Source organism: Lactuca virosa, chromosome 2 (assembly GCF_052849685.1).
Source record: "Lactuca virosa cultivar CGN04683 chromosome 2, Lactuca_virosa_CGN04683_v6, whole genome shotgun sequence".
Classification (NCBI taxonomy): Eukaryota; Viridiplantae; Streptophyta; class Magnoliopsida; order Asterales; family Asteraceae; genus Lactuca; species Lactuca virosa.
The window spans coordinates 292,866,715-292,889,917 of record NC_136427.1 but is presented as its reverse complement, the minus strand read 5'-3'; positions in this window follow the sequence as shown (position 1 = coordinate 292,889,917).

The following is a 23,203-nucleotide window of genomic DNA, read 5'->3' as shown; positions in this document are numbered from 1 at the left end:
ATTAAGCACTTAATGCTCTACTCTAGAAGCTACAAACACAGATCCAAGTCCTTTTCAACGTCTTAAACCATAAAGTCCCTCACTTGGTGGCTTGCAACCCACAAATAGAGCCCAAACTTGAAATGTGACAACTAACTTCCATGAAAATGGTCTTAACTCATGCATGAACCCATTAGGACATCCAAGATGTCAAATTTCTGCCTTAGGGACTCATTTAGAACTGAGAGTAGCAACCCCAAGTCCTAGAAACCGGATTGAACCACAAAGCTTCAACCTTTGGACCAAAATGGTCCAAAAACTCAACTTAAGAGATCTAAGGAAGTAATCACCAAGTTCAGATCTTTATAACTTTAAATGGTTAGAAATGAAGCAACAATCCAAGATCTACAACCTCTCCCTTGAACCACCACCTTGCTTTGCTCCTTTCTTGCTTGGAAAATGGGTCCACAACACCAAAATGCTCTCTAGTGGCCTTCTAAGCTCCAAGAACACTCAAATATGGATTAGGGTTTCGTAGCAACTCTCTTAAGGTGGAAATGGAGGCTGGCCTTCGAGACATAAGATTCTTTATATAGGGCTTAACCCTAAAATTAGGGTTTGGGAACTATGAACGTACGCTGGGCGTACGCCTCTCCGCACCCGCGTCCATATGACCTTATATGTTGGGCGTAACCCAGCTTACGCTGGGCGTACCCAACTAAACACACGCATGCATTCCATGCATGCATGGGGCTTCCTTGTCACAAAATTCCATTAGGGACTAAAATTGACAATAACTTCAAAGTGTTATAACTCCTCCATTCTATGTCCGTTTCCGACGAACTTTATATCCACAAAAAGGTGGCGGGAAGCCCTACACTCCTAGCCACACCCCAAGCCTAAAAACTTACGAATAAACCCGAGACCCATAAAAGACCGAATCGCCCCTACCCTTTTGCCTCCGAGACCACAATCGGGTACTTTCAAAACTGGGTGTTACAAACTCACTAAGCTTTGTGCTTACGGTTTTTATTTAATGTTTCAGGTACTTTTGGTTCCAAGAGGAAGAGCTCAAGATGACTTCAGAGCACACACCATTGGGATTCCGCACATGATGTTTTACTCTGATTTTTTGACAATTGATACATTGATTTTTATTTGAGATGATTGGATGATATTAGAATTACTATTTTATCTATTATTAAAAACAAAGTTTTTGGGACCATATTTTTGGATGTTACACCGGGAGTATGTCTGAATCCCTCAAACCAAGGCTCTGATACCAACTTGTAACATCCCAAAAATTCAAATAAAATTTTCACTTTTAAATTCATTTCAATCATATGGCATTCACATAAAAATAGTCGAGAGTATATCATAATAACATATTATCAGAGTACAAAATCTCAAAATCGCGTGATGCGAAAAATCATAGGTGGATGTGGTGCGATCAGGCCGGGCCCTTCTCTTTCGAGTTAGAAGTACCTGAAACATAAATCGAAACCGTAAGCACAAAGCTTAGTGAGTTCCTCCAGAATACCCCATACCATACATACATAAAAGTCAAGCATATCTGGGTGCTCGCAAGCCCTTTAGTCTCTTTCAACCGGTATTTGGTATATTTCAACCTCTTCGGTCTCTTTCAATTGGTATTGGGTATATTTCAACCCCTTCAGTCTTTTTCAACCGGTACTGGGTATATTTCAACCCCTTCAGTCTCTTTCAACCGGTACTGGGTATATTTCAACCCTTTTGGTCTCTTTCAACCGGTATCGGGTCTATTTCACCCCTACCACTACCACATAATATCATAACAAAAGAGTCACAAGACATCAAGCAAATACAGGCATAATAGACAATTATAACGAAGACAATCATCATACTACAAGCATAATCGAGTGGGCCGACATTGGTGCCTTCGACCCACGAATACAGTGAAGGAAACTTACCCCAGACTAAAGATATCAAATCACACTCGGGCTGCTGACTCGCGAAATCCTCTTACTAGATCACAAGTATAAAACCCTAATTAGAAATTAGGTCAATAATCGAACCCGAGAGTCTAAACCCTAAATTCAAACTTAAGGTTAAAAAGGTTGCTTAAACCCTGCCTTATTTGGCCTACCCTATCAAGGCGCAAATCCCAACTAGCCCAGTAATGCATTCCAAGTCCAACTAAACAGAGACCCTAAGGCCCAAACACGGGCCTAAGAACTCCATGATGGCCTAAGCCTCATAACTGACCTAATAGTGCAAATGGGCCTACGACCCAAACTCCATCAATGCAGAAGCCCAACAAATCCTGAGCCCAAAACATCAAAGGCCCACATACAGTCGTACGCGCGGCGTACGTGGAACGTACCCCCGGCATACGTTGCTAATCCGGAAATCGGGGTGCTGGCACAGTACGTGCAACGTACTCATGAGTACGCCCGACGTACTGTTCAGACAATCATCCATCAAGATTTTATCTTAACCCAATAAGCTTTTCACGTCCAAAATCAGATCCAAGGTCATTATAGTGTATTAAGCCATAAAGTTTCAAACTTTATGTTTTTGCATGACTTAATGGGACTCAAACCATGGATTAATCCTTCTATCTCCCTTAAGTGGTCACAAACTCATGCATGGTTGAGTTCTAACCTCCAAGATACGATTTTTATGACTTCATGCACCCCTATGAGTCCAAAAGGATAACTCAAATGGTCTGGAGTAGCCCATACTCCAAAAAACCAAGATATGGGTCCGAAAGACGCTAAGTTCTTCCCTAAAACTAGATCTAGAATTAGAATGAGCAAGTTTTAGACTTTATACCTCCAATGGGATAGAAATGATGCTCAACCTATGATTTACAAGTTTCTTCTTGTCCTTTGCTTCTCCTCAAGCCTCCTTCTTCTTCAAGATCACAAAAGGAACACCCAAAACTCTTAGTATGCTCAAGAATGCTCTTCAAGGTGGCTAGGGTTTCGAGATTAGCACAACAGGCAATGGGGGCTGATAAGGTGAAAGGATTGAGGGGTTTAATGAGCTTAAATAGGGTGCAAAGCCTAAAATTAGGGTTTTCAACTGACTCGCGTATGCCCCGCGTACGCATGGGTACACCCAACGTACGTACGGGCCGCCCCGACTTTGCGCATGCATGGGAGTACGCTGTGCATACCTTGTGTATGCCCAACGTACTCGGGCCTAGTCCATGGGTAATAAGAAGTTTAGGGCAAAAAATTTACCTGGCGAATCCGGACGTTACAGAATTAGTAAGTTGGCTAGTTTCCATTATCCCATATTGGTGGAGGAAGAAACATTTAGTAAGTTTATAATTTTTATTCTCTTGATAGGCCTTCAGAGGATTTTAGTGGATCAATGGATGGGTCAAGCCTACAGACACACACCCAGCCTAGCCTAGCACTAGTCGACGCCGCGAGTGCACAGATTGGTGCGATTTAGGCACACTTGACACTTACTGTTGTCCAACGTTGACTTCATGGATAAGGTGAATAAATCTTTTGGAAGGCCTAGAAAACGACTTTGTTTGGAGAGCAAGGCGTTGCCCTAGGGCTTCTAGGGTCCGGTCTATGAAGGACCCTTTTTTGCATTTACTTTCGTTCAATAACATGACACTTTTCTTATATCTTTCTTATAATCAGATCTAATCGAGAAGGATTGATCTGGTTTCTGGACGAAACTTAATTATCATAATAATAATAATTGGATTTATTATTCGTAATTAATTGACATATAATTCTCAATATTATTTATCGGTTTCCTTGCATGTCTATTTGTTCTGATTTTCAAGAGGATAATCCTGAAGAAATATTTTTGTTTTTTAGCCATAACAACGAGAACAATGTAAAAAGTTAGAATTCTTATAAGACTCAAAAGGTGATTTATTATGAGTATTTGTAATTATAATAGCTGAAAATTAAATAAAAATAACGAAAATAACGTTTTTAGAAGTTATAGCAAGGTCATGTCCTCATCCTTGGCTGTGTTCTTTTCAAATTTAAAAATTTCAATTGCAATGCCACTTGAAATATTAATCCCATTTATTCGTTAATTTATATTATTTTATATATTATCTAAAACAAATCATGATACTATGTTATTTTCATATTATTTCCAGTTATATTAAATTACTTTTCTATAATACTCTATACTCTATCATTTTATAAACACGCATATATGAAAAAGAATACGTAAACCAAAATAAAATTATTAGTTAGCGATTTTTACAATATGTTTTGACAATTACGAATGTTTTACATTAATAAATTAGATGATATTGTATTTTCTAATGTTTACTTTATGATCCTAAACTCTTTGAGCAATTACTCAATTTATATTATTATTATTATTATTTTGATAGATTAAATAATAAACTACAAATAATTAAAATATTTGTTAAAAATAAATATACACTGTTATAGGTCTGAAAGAATATTGATATTATACTTTACATGAAAAAAAAAAAAATTGGTATGGAATAATTGAAAATGTATTAAAATGATCTTAAATAAACTTCCATCACATTTATACGGTGGTCGATCCCCACATACATGTCTCATCCATAGAAATGCATTCTTATAGCTATTGTACAATTCAATATAAATAAATAAATAAATTCTTAAATAGAAGAATCACATCTCGACTAAATCAATAATAGTTTTTTAGAGCAAATAATCGTTACATGTCATAATATCCTCTGTCACGTACATTTTAGGCTCGAATATTAAACCAAACTAATAATAAATTAGTGTATTTGGTTGGACTACATGCGGACTTTGTGAGGGACCCTTTCTTTAAATGATGTCCATGCCGTCTAAATTAATGATACTTCAAATTAGATATTAAATATGTAGTTATTTGACGCATTTCGAATGTGCTTCTCATCCAACCATTCCAATTGTATTTTTCACCCTTTGTTGAATTAATACACGATATACGGAGGGCTTATGCTTTGAGGCAATAACTATTAATTAGCAGCTTGGAGAAGCAACTTTTGGGTTTGTTTGACAACAACCTTTTGAGAGTTTTTTCATTGTGAAGGATTTTGAAGCTAATCCTGAAATACATTCATTAGTCTTTTATGGTTGGTATCTAAATTTGTAATTAAACCAATTGAATATATTAGGTACTTAGTCTTAAATCTAGCACTAATTATGTATCACTATATATATATATATATATATATATATATATATATATATATATATATATATATATATATATATATATATATATATATATATATATATATATATATATATATGTGTGTGTGTGTGTGTGTGTGTGTGTGTGTGTGTGTGTGTTAACTTTTAACATTTTGGCTCTCAAAGTGTGGTTCTTTTGTGAGCATCATGAACTCATTTTGTAGATATGATTGTGAGTAAAAGAACGTAAGTACGTTGCTATTAGTAGTTACAATACACTATTTTTTTTTTCTGTAAAAAGAATAATTACGTTGCTATTATTGAGACATAAGTATAGGTAAATTGCCATTTTGGTTAAAATTGAATCAATGGTAGCTGTTCATTGTTACATCATGGTATGTTTAATTTTTTTTCTAATTGTAATATTACCGTACCTAAAATTACAAATTAAAAAAAAAAACCGAAAAGCTCTTCAAAAACATTTATACATACAAATATGAGAAATTAATTTTTTAGAAATGGATTCGTAAGAAACTAAGTTGTAAAATGGAGGTAAAAGAGTTGAAAATAAATTAATATTAAACATCTAAGTTCTTAAAAACATATAATAACAAAGTTGTAAAAATAAATTGGGATAAAATTGCAAAAAAAAAAGATGTACTATTGTTGAACTATGAGGTTCTACTAGGGGTATCAAATTGGACTATCGTGTCGTATTTTTGTCTGACAGGACAAGATTTTATGTAAAACAATGTCGTGTTTATTTTCATCAACACGAAAACGAGTCGACAAATACGACACGACATGACAAAGATAACATAATACAATTTTTAGTCTATTTAATTATTCATACTTTATCATATATAACACGATAAACACGACAAACAAATGATAAATCATATAAATTTTGTGTCGAATTTTGGACACAAACACGACATGACACGACATCGTGTTTTTTATACTTGACACAGATACGACACAAACATGAATTCGAAATTTCGATTTCGTCACAATTTCATTTCATGTGTCATTGATTGACATCCCTGGGTTCAACCGACATTCGCAATCATATGAATTTAATAAACTATATGTCATTTTCCATTAAACCGATACCATAAATATTTTCCAGAACTAATTACAACGTTGTAATCAATAAAAACCACTACATTGCATGGAAAATATTCGTAATTTATTTCATTAAAACAAATGAAAAATTACAAAAGTTGAGGGGGGTAATATGTAAACTGCAAACAAGGATTAAAAGAAATATATTTTGGATAAAATTTGAAATAAAGAGAAAAGTAGAAAACGACAAGACTAACAAGGTAGCATTTCATTTTATAACTACTTCAAAATAAAAATAAAAATTACTAAAGCTGAAGGCAATATGCAATTTTCAATCAAGAAATAAAAAATAAATAGATTTTAGGATAAATTATGGAATAAAAAAATCGGGGATTAAAAGTGCAACATTATATTTGGGAGGCAAAAATTATTGTATGAGTATAAAATAACAATTATTAGTTTATAACTGTGAAGCCTGAAGACTATTTATAGAAATTCGTTATTTAATTTTGTTAATTTCGTAAATGATGATAATGAGGTTGAGCAGTGGGCATACCTTGATACCAAGAATGATGCACATGACATAGGCCAGGGCCAGAGGTATATTATATCAAAGTAATCGGTGAATAAGACAATCACACTGGCAGACATCCCTTTTTTATCCGCATAAAATATAAATAGCTTTGCCACTTCCTAAATAAAAGATAAAAAACATCTTTACGAATTGATCTTAAGACAAGTCTGACATAAAATACACATACTTTTCACTAAAATATATTTAAAAGTATTTTCTGAAAAAAGTTTAATAGTTAATTAAATAATAAGTTCAGTTCCCAAAGTCAAATTATGTTTCAGTTAACTGAAATTTTATTTATTATAGACTAAACTTATAATAATTTGATAGGGTAACAAGTTTTGTGGTTATCGTATTTTTTTTTTGACAGAATTTCACACATAGTCATTTTGCTTTTCAAATTTTTCCTAAAATAGTTTTTATAAAACCTTTTATGTATTGAATGGTCCATTTGGAACAAACCTTGCATGTAACCAGTCCTTACGACTAACACCGTTAGTTTTTATGGTAAATATAAATGAAAAGACTGTATTGCCCTCTTTTTATTATATTATTAACTAGTAGAGCTCTCTCTCTCTCTCTCTCTCTCTCTCTTAAAGATTTTATTTTTCAATACATCATCCAATCATTATCTACTTGTTTACTTCTCAAACATATAAGATTTATTTGAGTGTATAAAGGAATCATTGTCGGTAAAGTCGAAGAAAGATGGGTCCTTGTGTTTTGAACCATCATAAAGCTTCTCCAATGAAACCACCAATATCATTTGACTCTACTAAGAAACAAATCATAAGGTACTAATCCATCAGTCATTCAGTAGCGAGAAATTTTCAACCATGAATGGTCATGTTGCTGTTAAACCTCATTTGCCTCATTCTCAATCACCAACTACTATTTCCAACAATGAGTTGCTTGATTTTGAGTTGCTCGCCATTGTCAGAATGATTTGAAAGAATATGGCCAAAAGCTTTGTGATTGTATGGTGGTGTTGGGTTCCACTTCGGATATGGAAGACTTCTACAGAAGGCAGCATGAATGTTGGAGAAGGAGGTTACCAGAAAAATCAATTTACAGATCTTGAGTTCCTTTATACTTTTACCAGAAAACCAATTTACAAATCTGGAGAAGAGGGGAGTGGTGGAGGTTATTAGAAAAGTCGAGTTTTAGATCTCAAACTTTTCTCTAACCTCGCTAGAAAATCTGTTTGTAAATCTAAAGAAAAAGGAGGCGAAGGAGACGGTGGTGGTGGTGGTAGAGCTATGATGGCACCTTGCATCTGATTCAAACCAAAACCCAAACACCTTGCATCTGATCGACTCCGTCTATGGTGGTTGTACTGACCGATGGTTGGTGGCGGAGATTTGGTGGACATGGTGGTTCGATTAGTTTTTAATACTCATCGATTTATCAGTTATGAGGATCCTCCTTCGATTTCTAGTAGAGTTTTAGGGTTATCTTGAAGAAGAAAAGAGGGGTGGCTAGAGGTTTATAAGAGAGAGAGAGAGAGAGAGAGAGAGAGAGAGAGAGGCCTACTGGGTAAAAAAGGTTTAATTATAGGGAATTCCACTAAAACGTCATTATGTTTATGTCTCATAATCAATTTAATCCTTATATTGTTTTTTGGTCAATTGAGTCCTAAAAACCGGAAAACTTATTCATTTTGACCATTTTACTAGGTCAACAGGTCATCCACTTTTCAGAAATTACACTTTTGGCCTAGATTTCAAAATATATTACAAATTTGGTCCAAGTTTTACACTTTTGGCCGAGATTTCAAAATTTTGTTACGAATTCATCATAGATTTGGTTTTTTACATTTTACTTTTCAAAATTTTGCTTTGAATAAGTTTTTTTGTTTTATAAAATCATATTTATACAAAAAACAACATATTTTCACATAAAAATAACCTTCTTTTATCTATATAAAAACTTTTTTAACACTTTTGTATGTGTGACAACCCGGAACTTATATCTTGTACATTTAGTCAACTTTATCAATGCTAAGCTTGTTTTATTGAATTCTAGCACTGCTTAGAGTCTGTTTGAGCGTTCTAAGCTTAGTACATCAAGGGACCAAGTGTTAGAATGGGTCAACTAAAGTTCCAAACCATCAATCAAGCCATAAACCCTCAAGTGAGGAGTTTACGGCCAGGACCCATGAGTTTACGGCCGTAAACTCATGGTGTCCGTAAACCCATGTTGGCCGTAAACTCTGATGGCCGTAATTTGAATAAACGAGATTTCTATACAATATGTTAAGAAAAGTATGCGATTTTAAAATGAAAAATTTGTTCAAAAAAATTACGGTGTTACAAGTTGGTATCAGAACCTTGGTTTGAGGGATTCGGATGCACCTTCGGGTAAATCCGGACTCAAACTGGGGATTTGAGAAAAGTTTTCAAAGAAATGATTTTTCTAAAGCGAACGAGAGTCTCCAAGGGAAAACGAGAAAGAGCAGTGTGTACAATCAGCCAGAGCCCGAACGGTGATTTCCCAAAATACCCTTACTTTTGTATTATGAGATAATTATGACGTATTATGCATGCTAGAGATAGGCTAAGTATTTCATATTTTAGGACTAGAGTGGCCTGATTTGTGATGCCTTAGCCTAGGAGTTGTTGTTATTTGTGATGGGTCAACTAAAGTTCCAAACCATCAATCAAGCCATAAACCCTCAAGTGAGGAGTTTACGGCCAGGACCCATGAGTTTATGGCCGTAAACTCATGGTGGCCGTAAAGCCATGCTGGCCGTAAACTCTGATGGCCGTAAACTCCACCTATAAGTAGGATGTTCGGTCCATTTTCTGCACTCTTTCCTTTCTAAGGTTTGGAACTCGAAAACTCTCTCAAGAAATCATAGGATTTTGCTTCAAAAACTCTCATAATGTAAGTAAATCCTTCCATCTAAGTGTTAATACTTCTCTTCTCCATGAATCATCATTGATTTCATCCATGGATTTCATCTTTGAGTCTAGATCTTCAAGGATTCTCAAGAAACATCAAGAACACTTAGGTGTTTTGGGCTGAAAACACCCTTCTTTGCCTTCAAATCGTAAGTATGACTTCCTTATACTAGATATCTAGTATGAAGCCATGATTAGCACCTTGTATTCATCTAAGAACACTGATCAAAGTGAGTTTACGGCCAAGAGCATCTCCCTTGGCCGTAAACCCTTATTAGAGGTGCAAATAGGGTCGTAACTCTTTCTAAGGCTTGGACTTAAGGCTAGAACACTTCCTTGTGGACTGTAAGACCTTAAAAACACCCTTTTGAGCACAAATCATCATGAGTTTACGGCCGTAAACTCTTGTGGCCATGAACTCATGGCCGTAAACTCTTGTGGCCGTGAACTCATGGCCGTAAACCCTAGTGGCCGTGAATACCTGGCCGTAAACCCTGGTGGCCGTGAACACCTGGCCGTAAACACAATAGTGTGGCCGTAAACTCCTTAGATGCAATCCTTTGTGGTTATAACACTTCTATATGGGTGTTTCCTAGCCCCTAAGGTGTTTCACTCACATGATTAGTTGTTTAAACACTAATTATATTCATTTGTGTCCTTGTATGCTTATTAGGATCTGTGTGTGTGCTCAAGTTTCCACTTGGCATCTAGCATCCTATACCACTCTTTCATCCAAACTACTCACTACAGGTGAGTTCATACCCCTACATTTTTCCGTGTTTTAATGTTTTCATGGGGGAATACAAGCCAAACTCAAAGTATTTTATTAATTTTAAACTTATTAATACAACTAAACGATTTCCATGTTTAATAACTTACTCAGATATTTTATCCCTTTTGTAACATGTTGAGCATAAGGGAAATTGTTATTTTGGAAATCTCACTACATATCTTTCAGAAAGGTTTTACAAAACATTTTCCATAACAACTCTAGTAAACTATAATGGGTATAGTTTGGGATAACCCTCTAGGTAGTTTCTACAAAATCAGATTTCCTGGTTGAATATATATAAACTATGGCCGATTTAGTTTATGTTATATGTTTTCTCAGAAGTATAAAGTACATTTATTCAAGAATAACTACTGTTTTATACTGTTTCTCACTAGTAAACTAGATTATACAGAATTGTGAGGCTCTACTTCAATACTGTACCCTTTAGTGTACGGAACTAAATCCTATCTTAGTATAACCAGAGTCTCCTGGATGGAGAGCGTGAGATTTGTGAATAGATCTGTTCGGGACTGACAATCCCACACCTGAATTGCTAGCTACAGTTAGGCGGGCACGCCTGGGGTGAACAAATGTCATTTAACTTAACGCCTGAAGAACGTTATAAAGGTCTCTAGGTCATATCAAGTATGGTTATACGACTCGCAAATAAGTATAAACTAACTTCGGTTTACGGACCCTACTCTTCATTGTTTTATTTTGAGTAATAAAACTACTTTTATACATACTGATAGTAATCAGGGATTTCTAAACTGACGTCTCTACCTCTAGAACGGATAATGTGACATCCCCATTTTCACGGCCAGAAAAGACCGATTTTGTTTATGCTTTATAAAAATCAGAGTACCTCTTTTAATAAAAATGTTGTGGAATTTGTTCCCAGAAAAACATGATAAATACGTTATCAAATCATTTCCGAAGAAATGTATTTCATTCATTTTCAAAACATTGGGATGTCATCGTCAATACAGAAACATAAGCATAAACAAAACTTACATTCATTTACACTAGTGATCTACATCTCTTTTAAATCTCTCAATTTAAAGTAGCTTCATATCGACACCTGTGATACAAATAAGCTTGAGTGGGTCAGGTTGGGAAACCTGGTGAGTACATAGGGTTTTCAACCCACAATAATATAATTATTATGTTTAAACAATCAAACAATCAACCCAATTACCCATCCCCATTTTCATCATTTAATATTCCCTAAAGAATTATCTTAAGGGTCATCTCCTATGTCGTATTTACCTCTCATCTTTCTACCTCACATTTCCTTATATGCTCGTTCCTAAGGCATGAATACGTAGTTACAACGTCGCCTGAACTCGTAATTCATAGTAAGGGTTAGAGTATCATCGCATGAATATACAGTCACCACATCACCTGGACTCGTAATTCATCACCTACAGGTTATAAGTCTGATGGTGTTTCCACGGGTTGTCTAGAATATTCCGTGGTCGCCATCTATACTCTAGTAGATGACTACATCTCCAAATTGTCGGACAAGGTTATAGTATCTTTCATCCTACATCACCGATTCATCATCACCTATCCATCACCTAATTATCATCACCTTCCTATCATCACCTATCTCTCATCATTTTATTTCATCACACAACAACTATTTCATCTACCCATGTTTTATCCCAACGTATTTGTAGATATAAAATACATATACAGTTTAAATCATTTAAAACATGTATAAAATCATTCATCCATCATAGACAGCAAGTATTCAGATAATATGCACACATAACACGTAATTTATATAAAATACTTCATATCTATGTGTAATATGAAAGGGACCATGCACTCACTTGAAAAGGTGGTGAATCCGAACTCAGACAGCGCTTCGCTTCTTAAAAATAATTTCCTTCGACGAAACCTAGTATTATTACCACTAGAGTTTAGTCTATTATTCGCCGAGACTAATTAATAGTCTAGCTATTATTACTTATTATATAAGCGTTAAACAATACTTATATAACCCATAATAATAGCCCAAATACTTATTATAAGTTCCTAATAACGCTACTATAATTAAATAAACGATATATTAAAAATAGCGTAGACGTAGCTCACTTACAACGAGTTTTATAGAAAACCGGGCTTTGCTTGGAGCAGCGTTCCCGAGCCGAAAAACTCTTCTTCTCGGAGCCGTCGAGCACTCCGGGGCTTCCGCCTCGTGCTAGGGAGGTTCCCTAGGCTTTTCGGGGGGTTTCGGGGCTAGAGAGAGGTTCTAGAGAGAGTGTAAAGAGAAGAAAGAATGAGAAATGTGTGAAGAAAATGAGGGTGGGAGAAGTTCTATTTATAGGGTGAAAATGGCTGAACTTGGTGCCACATGTCACCATCTAGTGGCAAGACTTGGGGAGAAAGCAATGGCCAAGATTGTGCCACATCACCCATTTTCGCACAGCACACTTCCGACTTCTAAAATCCGTAACTTTCACATACGACCTCCGTTTTTGACGTTCTTTATATCCACGCGTAGGTAAAAATAATATCTACAACTTTAATTTTGACTTCGTCGGCTAATTCTCGACTGATCTTAAATTTAACAGTACGAGGAGATTATACTGTTAAATATCCGCGTAAAATTCATAACTTCTACATACGGACTCCGTTTTCGTCTGTATTTTTACCGTTGAGTTCCTATTAATGAGATCTTCAATTCTTGTTTAGGTCGCGTAGGCCAAAAACCGCTCGATCTAAAATTCGAGTTTCGGGTCGTGCACTGCTATGCCAAATCTTAGAAAATTCATAACTTCTTCATACGAAGTCAGATTTGGGCGTACTTTTTTTGTATGTTCTCGGTTTAACGTTTTCTATGATTTTTGTTTAGATCACTAAGGCTAAAATTCGCTCTATCATAAATTCACTATTTACATCTCCCGGTGCCGTGCCGGTTTTGCCGTAAAACTTCGACGGGTCATAACTTCTTCGTTATAACTCGGATTTCGGCGTTCTTTATATGTACGGAAACCTTGAGACGTATTCTACAACTTGGTTAAGATTATTTATTCTAAATAATCTTTTGTCAAAAAGTCGTTTTCGACCCCTATTATCTCTAAATTGACTAGCCCGGATCTACGGGCGTTACAATTATCTCCCCCCTTAGGATGATTACGTCCCAGGATCATCAACGAAACAGGGCTCACATGATGACTCCATAAGTTATCTCTTCATCCTAAGTAATAATCGTAACTTTGATGTTTCTTCGAACGAGTATCTAACTCTAAGACTTTCTGACTGCAGGCGGTGCCCGATCTTGGACCCGCTCTCTATCTCAAGTTAGACTTCCAATCATGATCTTCATGTCACGATCTCGATCTTTATTGGAGACTCCTTCTTTAACAAACTTGAGATAAGTTTCTTCCTTCGATTATCATAATAGACCGATGGGTCATGTTCTAATGACCTCTCATCCTATGATGCATTGCTTGGACTCAGGTCTTTTAGAGTCAAATTCCAGAACATGATATACCTTCCTTCATGTTCTAATATGATATGATCACATCTTAAAAGGTAGCATTCCTAGCTACAAGCAACTATCGTGATACCTCTACTGATCGCCTTTATTGTCTTTCATTTCAATCTTCTAGCTTAAGTCAGATGCTACATCGGACTTGGTTCTCTGAACCATGTAACATACTCGTCTTAGTCGGACTCAATTTGATATGGCCACTAGGGTCGGAATAACAACACTATTCTTAGTCATTACCGAAACAATGGTAACGACATACTTGAATAAAATGGTATCAATTACTAGCTTCTTGGTAACCTTGTGACTTTCCCTGATCCAAGTGTGAGTCCTGTGCTTCCGGTAGTATATGCATCTACTACCATTCACACCTACTCATACTCGTCCCAAGTATTGTCTCGCAGTCCCCAAGTCCTAAAATCACAAAACAATTTAACACATACGAGTGTGTCCAAATAATCATAAATTTTTTTTTTCCTAGACTCTACCAGGACTTCTTCCATGCACATCTTCAATCATCAATTCTGCTTCAACTCGGTTGGTGGTGGAAATGCCATACGATGGGACAACTTCAGGAATTATGCCAATCGTTCCATCATCCCGCCAATCGAAGGTGTACTTCGGACGTACCGTACTCTTCTAAACACACTGTTATTTTACCATACATATTCTAAAGGCAAGATACCACTCTTACGATACCTTCCGATAGGTGTCATTCACTATCATAAGCCTTTTCATTTCCTCCATTTACTCAATTTGCTACGAGCCTTCACCATGACGTTACGTTCACGGAAGCATGCGTTCAACGCATCGAGACGAGAATATAGATGGAGAAGATTTAGACGCACAATCCTCCTTATTACTCCGAAAAGTTACATGCCAGTTCTAATACCGTATTTAAACGTTTAGAAATCTGAACACATAAAGTTTCCAGATCCGGTCGGCAACAGACTATAGATCCGATCATATAATGCATATCATAAATCATTTAGCACATAAAAGCATGTTAGGTATTTTCCGTAAATAAACTAGTGCTTGTGTCTATTCAGGTGTATTACCTAAATTTTATTAGACGCGCTCCTCACAATCATTGCTTAGCATTCTAAGTTTAAGTCTAGAAATAAATCCATATTCCTAGTTCGCTTAAACTAATGCTCTGATACCAACTGTGACATTCCCATTTTCACGGCCAGAAAAGACCGATTTTGTTTATGCTTTATAAAAATCAGAGTACCTCTTTTAATAAAAATATTGCGGAATTTGTTCCCAGAAAAACATGATAAATACGTTATCAAATCATTTCCGAAGAAATGTATTTCATTCATTTTCAAAACATTGGGATGTCATCGTCAATACAGAAACATAAGCATAAACAAAACTTACATTCATTTACACTAGTGATCTACATCTCTTTTAAATCTCTCAGTTTAAAGTAGCTTCATATCGACACCTGTGATATAAATAAGCTTGAGTGGGTCAGGTTGGGAAACCTGGTGAGTACATAGGGTTTTCAACCCACAATAATATAATTATTATGTTTAAACAATCAAACAATCAACCCAATTACCCATCCCCGTTTTCTTCATTTAATATTCCCTAAAGAATTATCTTAAGGGTCATCTCCTATGTCGTATTTACATCTCATCTTTCTACCTCACATTTTCTTATATGCTCGTTCCTAAGGCATGAATACGTAGTTACAACGTCGCCTGAACTCGTAATTCATAGTAAGGGTTAGAGTATCATCGCATGAATATACAGTCACCACATCACCTGGACTCGTAATTCATCACCTACAGGTTATAAGTCTGCTGGTGTTTCCACGGGTTGTCTAGAATATTCCGTGGTCGCCTTCTATACTCTAGTAGATGACTACATCTCCAAATTGTCGGACAAGGTTATAGTATCTTTTGTAACATACACGTTTTGAGATCGTGTTTTATATAAATAATATTATGAAATATTATGTGATATTGAGTATTGAGTTCTAACAGATAGTTTTTACTAGAAATAAGGTAAAACTATGTTTAGAATCACTCATAAATTATTGGAAGTCTTATGAGATTCCAATTAAAAGCTAAATAGTGAAATTTAGCGAAAATATAAAACTTGAAATAAGTAAAATTTTATTGTTGAAAGTTGTAGATAATCTCGTTAGAAACACGTAGGCGAAAACCTCGTCGAAATCCGAGTTATAACGAAGAAGTTATGACCAATCGAAGATCCGCGATAAAACCGACACGGTGCCGAATGACGTAAAAAGTGAGTTTTTGATAAACTACTTTTTAGCCTTAGTGATCTAAATGAAAGTCGTAGTATTCGTTAAACCGAGAAGTTCAATAAAAAGAACGCCAAAATCTGACTTCGTATGAGGAAGTTATGATTTTTACAAGTTTCAGCTTAGCAGTAGACACCTAAAAACTCGAATTTTAGATCGAGTGATTTTTAGCCGACACAACCTAAACGAGAATAGAAGGTCTCATCATTAGTAGTACAACGGTAAAAAGTCTGACGAAAACGGACGTCGGATGAAGAAGTTATGAATTTTTAACGGATTTACCACTCCCGGTCTGTTAAAAATAATAATATAAAAATAAAGTCAAAATTTTCCAACGAAGTCTAAACGAAAGTTGTAGAGCATAATTTTCTCTACGCGTGCATATAAAGAACGTCAAAAACGGAGTCCGTATGAGAAAGTTATGGATTTACAAGATTGGGCACATTCTTCGAGAAATTTCGCATGAATAGTGATTGCCACGTCACCCTCGCTCGGAGTTGGCCACGTGTCCGAAGCTGCTGCGTGTCATGTCCGAGAAGCGACGCGTGTCGCACAGGTGTCCGAAGAAGCACGTGATCCTCACATGCCACACGTGATCCTCGCATGCAACACGTGATCCGACCCTCGTGTCCTCCTCTCATTGGACCGAAGCAGCCAACCCAATCCGAAGCAGCCAACTCTCCGGCCGAAGCTTCGCCCTGCTGCCGCGTGTTCCAAGCCTCGCACACATGCCCTCCTCTCCTCGCTTCGGATCCGAGGCTCGCACCTATATAAAGGGTGCGAGACCTCCCGGTTACATGTTTGAATTTTGGTCTTTTTCACCCCTTTTCAACATTTTCTTACATTCCGACTTTCCCCGAAGCCCCGGTACTTATTCCAAAGCCCGAAGCGCACCCCGAGATTCCCGAGAAGCCCGAAAAATTTATCTTTTCGGTTTCGAAGCTCTACCTTCGCAGAGCCCGGTTTTCAAGAAAATTCCCGGTTTTCAACGAAGAAAGTCATATTTAAAGCCGAAGTGCTGCCCAAATTACTATTTTGACCCCCGTTTATTTCTCGGTGAGTTTAATATATAGGAACAATTGTATGTTATGTGTTATATGTGCTATGTGCTTTTCCATGTTATCATCTCGAGTTGTTGTATCTGCTATTTTATAGCAAGGCTGTACCTCTGACTTGAAGTGTATGACATAAGCATCACTTGGGTATTGGTATGAACCGTTGACCATGAAGTGTATGACATGGGCATCACTTTGGCTTCGGTAGTATGCTAAGATAAGGCTGAAAGCCTAAATATTCTAGCAAAATGATATTCTTGAGTATTTACTGTGCCATTTGTGCTGAAACTTTATTGATTTTATATCAAGTATGGAATTTGTTATGTCTCATTGATTAATATGGAAAGCTTTTCGCATTATGCCTTTGTTGTTCCTTGTTCCTCTTGCTTCTGGCATATTACAATATATATATGGCATAACGTTATATTGTATCTATTATTGAACTCACTAAGCGCCACCGCTTACCCCTCTCAATGTTTAACTAATTTGCAGGAGATAAGCATCCAGTATAGTTATATACTGGTAGCAGATTTTTTGAATAGTTTGAAACTACTGTATTGATAGAAGATTTTTTGAATAGTTTGAAACTACTGTATTGATAGAAGATTTTTGAATAGTTTGAAACTATTGTATTTTGTACTCCCATATGTATAAATCTATAGAATCCTGGGAAGTTATGTAATATATAACACTATGAAATAGTGGGTTTGTATCCAATAGTTTGTAACCGCTTTATCAATATAAAATATTGTTTTATGAATATGCATGTAGCATGTTTTGGAGTAACTATATTGTCAAGTATGAAAGTTGGGTCTTTCAGAAATATGAAAGTATAGAAAGGGTTCTTTCAATCATGGTATCAGAGCAGTGGTTTAAGTGAACTAAATTCCACGGATTGGTATTTAGTCTTAAACTATTGGAAGTTCAATATATGAACTTAATTATTGTAAGTATAGGGATACAAACCATAGGAAATATATATATATAAAAGTATTAGGTAATAGTAAACCCTAATATTCTAAAATACAATATTACTCCCTATTTCAGAGCAATGGCTGAACAGGTTAGTAGCCATACCCCCGAGGTTGGTGAAGGTCCTCAACCTGAGGAAGTGAATACTCCAGTATCTCCTCGTGAGGAGCGACTCTTGGGTAAACTTACCGGTGTTATTCGACAGACTCTCGAAGAACACAAAAAGAGTGGTGATAAAGGAAAAGAGAAAGCCACTGGAAAATCTTCGAGAGGAGAGGTGAAGCGTCCCTCGTTTAAAGATTTCAAGAGTAGCGGTGCTACAGAGTTTTCTGGTGTTCTTAATCCAATTGTTGTTCTTACTTGGATCCAGAACACAGAAAAAGTGTTTCGTATTTCTCATGTAGATGCTGAAGACAAGGCTAACTATACTTCTGCAATGCTCATCGGAGAAGCCTTGGTCTGGTGGGAAGCAACCTATGAAGCTCTCAGCAAGTTTGACCAGGAGAATTTATCCTGGGAAATGTTCAAAACTCGTGTGCTAGAGAAGTACTGTCCTCTAGACATGAGGAGGAGGTTGGAGAAAGAATTCCTCGAGCTTAAACAGGGAGGAATGACTGTGAATGAGTATGAAACTCAGTTCAATCAAAAAGCACGGTTTGCCGTAAAGTATATTCCAACTGAAGATGAGAAAATTCAGTTATTCTTAGAAGGACTGCGGCACGAAATTCACGATTTCGTTGCCAGTCGGGAAGTACTATCATTTGATAAAGTTGTTGAGTATGCTCGAAAGCGTGAGCATGACTTAGAAATACGTGGTGCCACTCTTACTGTTCCGAAACATCTACGTACTGAAAGGACTGCTCCTGCTTCCCCTATTCCACCAACTCAATTCGTTCGATCTGAACCTAGCAAGCAAGTACAATCTCAGAGTGCTTTTCGTGGCCGCGGCAGGTCACAATCTTTTTCTCTTCAGTCGGCAGCTTGTCGAAATTGTGGAAAGAATCATCCGGGCGAATGCAGACTAGAGGAAAGAACCGTGGTCTGTTTTGGATGTGGAGAAGTAGGACACAAGAGGCCAGTGTGTCCAATGAAAGGTGTTACATGCTTTGCATGTGGTGTTACTGGCCACAGGAAGCGTTTTTGCCCCACCCTTACTAGTCAGATGACGGGAAGTCAAGCTTCCGTTCAACAACCGGCGAAAAGTCAAGCTTTCGTTCAACAACCGGCGAAAAGTCAAGCTTTCGTTCAACAACCGGCGAAAAGTCAAGCTCCTGTTCAACAATCAAGGGGTAGTCCAACTAAAAAGGAGGAGGTTCCAAAAGCTAAGGGTCGTGCATTCCAGATCACCACAGAAGAGGCACGCGAGGACCCGAATGTTGTGACGGGTACATTTCTTGTTAACTCTAGACCTGCTCACATCTTATTTGATTCTGGTGCCTCAGATTCTTTTGTGTCTTATGAATTTGCGCATTCTTTTCAAATTGCTTGCTATGCACTCGCGCAACCCTTTCACGCAGAGACTGCTGGAAGTATATCATTACTTGCCGATAAAGTCTATAGGAATTGTGTTATAGAAATTGAAGGCTACAATTTTCTTGCTAATCTAATTCCTATCTCCTTGCCCAACTTTGACATTATTCTCAGCATGGATTGGTTGTCGAAGAACCACGCAGACCTTTTGTGTTATGAAAAGATAGTACGTATTCCCATTGAAGGGGAGAATCCTATCTATGTCTATGGTGAACAAGGAACCTTAAAAATAATATCTTTCCTTAAAGCCCGTAAATTCATATCGAAAGGGTGTTCTATCTATCTGGCCTACACAGTCGATGTCTCAAAAGAAGATAAGAAAACGGTGAATGATGTTCCCATTGCTAAGGAATATCCAGATGTTTTTCCCGAAGAATTGCCTGGTCTTCCTCCGGACAGGCAAGTAGAATTCCGAATTGACCTTGTGCCTGGTGCTGCTCCGATTGCTAAGGCTCCTTATCGTCTTGCGCCAGCTGAGATGAAAGAAATGATGATCCAACTGCAGGAATTACTTGACAAAGGCTTTATCCGACCAAGTACCTCTCCCTGGGGTGCTCCGGTATTGTTTGTCAAGAAGAAGGACGGATCGATGCGGATGTGCATTGATTATCGTGAGCTGAATAAGGTGACTATCAAGAACAAATACCCACTACCTCGCATTGACGATTTATTTGATCAACTTCAGGGTGTTAGCTATTTCTCCAAGATTTATCTAAGATCTGGCTATCATCAGTTGAAAGTTCACGAGCAGGATGTACCGAAGACTGCTTTTCGTACTCGATATGGGCATTACGAATTCCTTGTTATGCCGTTTGGTTTAACGAATGCTCCTGCTGTATTCATGGATATGATGAATCGGGTATGCCGCCCAATGCTCGATAAATCTGTCATTGTATTCATAGACGATATTCTAATATATTCCAAGACTGAAGCTGATCATGCCATTCATATTCGTGCGGTGTTAGAACTTCTTCGAAAGGAGAAGCTTTATGCTAAATTCTCGAAATTTGAATTTTGGCTTCGCCAAGTTCAATTTCTCGGCCATGTTATTTCTGGTGACGGTGTATCCGTAGATCCTACTAAAATTGAAGCTATTCAAAATTGGGAAGTGCCCCGTAATGCTTCCGAAATTCGTAGTTTCTTGGGTCTCGCGGGATATTACCGGAGATTTATTAAGGATTTTTCTCGTATAGCCGTACCTCTCACGAGTCTTACACGAAAGGAAGTGAATTTCGAATGGGGTGAAGCCCAAGAAAAAGCTTTCTCGACTCTAAAAGATCTTTTGACCCATGCTCCAATCTTGTCACTTCCAGAAGATGATGATGATTTCTCTGTATATAGCAATGCTTCAAGATTAGGACTCGGTTGTGTGTTGATGCAACATGGTAAAGTGATAGCCTATGCCTCAAGACAACTAAAAGATTATGAAAAGAATTATCCCACTCATGATCTCGAACTCGCTGCAGTGGTATTTGCCCTAAAACTTTGGAGACATTACCTCTTTGGTACAAAATGTCAATTGTATACCGACCACAAGAGTCTCAAGTATATATTCAGTCAGCAAACTCTGAATATGAGACAACAACGAGCCATGGAGCTGATCAAAGACTATGACTGTGAAATCCTATATCATCCTGGAAAGGCTAATGTAGTTGCCGATGCACTTAGCAGAAAGGTTTATCGTAATAGTATGTGTTATGCTATTACTCACACCACAGTAAAGTTCACTATCCTAGATGAACTAGAGAAATGGCAAGTAGAAGCCCTAAAGCCAGAAAATGTGAAGAAAGAAGGAATGGTACATTACACCGATGTTTTACTTGATGATCCACGAGGATTGAAGGTATTCAAGAATCGGCTATGGATTCCGAAGATTGGTGAATTAAGAAAGAAGATTTTAGATGAAGCCCATAAGTCTAAACTGTCAATACATCCTGGTACAAGTAAAATGTACTATGATGTAAGAGCTGATTATTGGTGGCTTGGATTAAAGAGAGATATTGGAAGATATGTACAGGAATGCTTAGTATGTTTACAAGTCAAAACAGAGAACCAAAAGCCTTACGGAACCCCAGAAAGCCTTAGTGTACCTGTATGGAAATGGGAAGAACTGTCCATGGATTTTATTACCAAATTGCCAAAGACTGCTAGACAGCATGATAGCATTTGGGTAATCGTCGACCGCCTGACTAAAAGCGCTTATTTTCTTGCCATGCGTGAAACGGCTCCAATGGAGAAATACGCACAAGTATACTTGGATGAAATTGTTGCAAGACATGGTGTGCCACTAAAGATCGTTTCCGATCGTGATACTTGCTTCACTTCTCACTTTTGGGCGAGTATGCAACGTGAATTAGGATCTCGAGTTGCTCTCAGCACAGCCTATCATCCCCAGACAGATGGACAGACGGAGAGAACAATCCAAACGGTAGAAGATATGCTTCGTGCATGTGTCTTGGAGTTCGGTGGTAACTGGGATAAATACTTACCTCTTGTCGAATTCTCGTATAATAACAGTTACCACGCTTCAATCAAAATGCCGCCATATGAGGCATTATATGGTCGCAAGTGTCGTACTCCATTATGTTGGCGTGAAATAGGACAGAAAACCCTTGGAGGCCCTGAAATGATTCAAGATACCACCGACAAGATTCAAATTGTACGAGAAAGAATGAAAGCCGCCCAGGATCGACAAAAGTCCTATACGGAAAAGAGGAGACGACCAATAGAATTCCAGGTGGGGGATTTCGTAATGTTGTAGGTATCCCCATGGAAAGGTCTTATACGATTTGGAAAGAAAGGAAAACTAAGTCCTAGATTTGTTGGTCCTTTCAAAATCCTCCAGAGGATTGGTAAACAAGCATACCGCTTGGAATTGCCTGAAGATTTGGCAGGTATTCATGATGTCTTCCATATGAGTTATCTGCGCAAATGCCTAAGCATCTATGATGAGGCAGTTCCATTATCCGAGGTGAAACTGGATAATAAAGAAGTAGAGTTGGTGCTTGTCAAATGGAAACACCATCGAGGCCCGAACTATACTTGGGAGAATAAGAATGAGATAAGAGCGAAATATCCCCATTTATTTTAATCGATGTAATTTCGGGGACGAAATTCTCAAAAGGAGGAGGTATTTGTAACATACACGTTTTGAGATCGTGTTTTATATAAATAATATTATGAAATATTATGTGATATTGAGTACTGAGTTCTAACAGATAGTTTTTACTAGAAATAAGGTAAAACTATGTTTAGAATCACTCATAAATTATTGGAAGTCTTATGAGATTCCAATTAAAAGCTAAATAGTGAAATTTAGCGAAAATATAAAACTTGAAATAAGTAAAATTTTATTGTTGAAAGTTGTAGATAATCTCGTTAGAAACACGTAGGCGAAAACCTCGTCGAAATCCGAGTTATATCGAA